Source organism: Balaenoptera ricei, chromosome 1 (assembly GCF_028023285.1).
Source record: "Balaenoptera ricei isolate mBalRic1 chromosome 1, mBalRic1.hap2, whole genome shotgun sequence".
NCBI classification, from domain to species: domain Eukaryota; kingdom Metazoa; phylum Chordata; class Mammalia; order Artiodactyla; family Balaenopteridae; genus Balaenoptera; species Balaenoptera ricei.
In genome coordinates this window covers 92234067-92235947 of record NC_082639.1, presented here as the reverse complement: position 1 = coordinate 92235947, position 1881 = coordinate 92234067, and the positions used below count along the sequence as shown (strand labels likewise).

Below are 1881 nucleotides of genomic sequence, written 5' to 3'. Positions count from 1 at the left end.
AGTCTTTAGCAGAAGGGAGATGTACAGGTTTCCTATTCCTGCTGTAACAAATTACTATAAACTTAGTGGCTTAAAACAACACAAGTTTCTTCTTTTATAGTTCTTTTACAGTTCTCAAGATGAGAAGTCCTAAAATGGGTCAGAAGGGCTACATTCCTTCTGAAGGGTCTAGGGGAGAATTGACTTTCTTGCCTTTTCTAGCTCTAAAGGGCACCTGTATTCCTTGGTTCGTGGCCTCTTTCTCCACCTTCAATGCCAGAAATATGACATCTTCAAATCTTTACTCTTCTGTCATCACAATGCCATCTGTGTCTGACCCTCTTATTGCCTTCTTATAAAGACCCTTGTGATTAAATCGGCCTCACTCATATAATCCAGAACAATGTTCCCATCTCAAGATCCTTAACCTTATCACATCCACAAAGTTCTTTTTGCCATGGAAGGTAAGGTATTTAAGGTTTGGGGGATTAGGATGTGGACATCTTTGATGCGTCATTATTCAACATTTCACAGTCCACCCTCTGTGATATCTCAATGCATAACACATGAAACTGTGGGTAATTAATGATATTTTCTTTGACATCCCTAGTAAGTCATGATGGGGAACAAAGTGGATGGTTTCTGAAATAGCACAATTTCCTTACAGGTGAAATAATAATGAATCTCAAAATGTGGTTTAATGACACACAATTCTTTAAACTGGTGATACTTATTACCATTTTAGCACTGCAATGTTTATATTTAATCATTACAGTTTCTGCAAATGTTTCATAATGAGATATGATTTTCACATCACATTTGTTGTGAAGCTTCTTTTATTTTTGAACTTATACAATAATAACTTAAATTTTAAAAACTTTTTCATAAATAACAAGTAGCTAATTTGTACTTAAATTACTTTTTCTTATTACATTTGTGCCTCTTTTCTTGTGTGTGGTTCATAAAACCCTTGTTCTTTCTGTAAAATAGAGTAGATTATGAAACAGATATATTATTTAAACATTAGAGTTAAACAGAATTAGTTAAGTAGAAGTAAATTTGGGGGTGGTTTGAATTTTTGAATTTTTTTTTGTAAGTTTACCTTTTCCTATAATCACCCAGTTCTTAGTGCTTTTTTATGTTAATTTTTGTGTTACAAATATTAGTTTTTTGTTACATAAATTAACCCATTATTATAGGCTAGCAAAGTTCAAATGGTGGCACTTCTACTGGTCCTTCAGTTCCTTCAGTCTTCTGATGGACGACTTTACTGTGACAGCAGAAGTGGTGTTATAGGTCCGGGCACCACCAGCTACCATTTCATGCAGGAATCACGATGCCAGATGCCCACAGCTGGTCTCTTCATCTTGATTTTGCCACAGAAGGAGCAAGTGTACTTGGTGTGCTGGCTGATTTCTTCAGCATTTTCCTGAGGGAGGTACTATAATGGGTCCCATATTTACTGAAAATTCCGGACTTCTTTGTGCGTTAATCATGTCTCTCAACAAATATTAAATTTTTGAAAAGAAGGTGAAACAACACCCAAAGAAATGGAGAATCCATTTTAAAGGAGTTTCCAAAATATAAGCAGTACTTTTTATAATCATTCTCTATTCTGCACCATTAAAGTAAAGATAATAGATTCTGATGTGAGTGACCCAGAGAAGACCACATTATCCTTATGATAATGCTGCAGTGATGTATGCAAAATATACTGCTAGGTGAGAGGCATATGGTTTAATGGATTGTCTGATATATTGATATTGTTAATACCTTCGATTTTGATCCTAAAGTGAAAGAGAGCTTATAGATCCAGAAATTTGGTGAACTTTCATAATATGTTCATGTTTATAGTTTTAGTTTTTTTGACTCATAAACTAACTTATGCACACTAGAAATATT

The 1881-nt window shown here is 34.3% G+C and overlaps 1 pseudogene; it reads right to left on the bottom strand.

Moving 5' to 3' along the window:
- Positions 1 to 1145: 1145 nt before the first annotated feature.
- LOC132362356 (large ribosomal subunit protein eL43-like) lies at positions 1146 to 1464 on the bottom strand (annotated as a pseudogene).
- Positions 1465 to 1881: the final 417 nt, after the last annotated feature.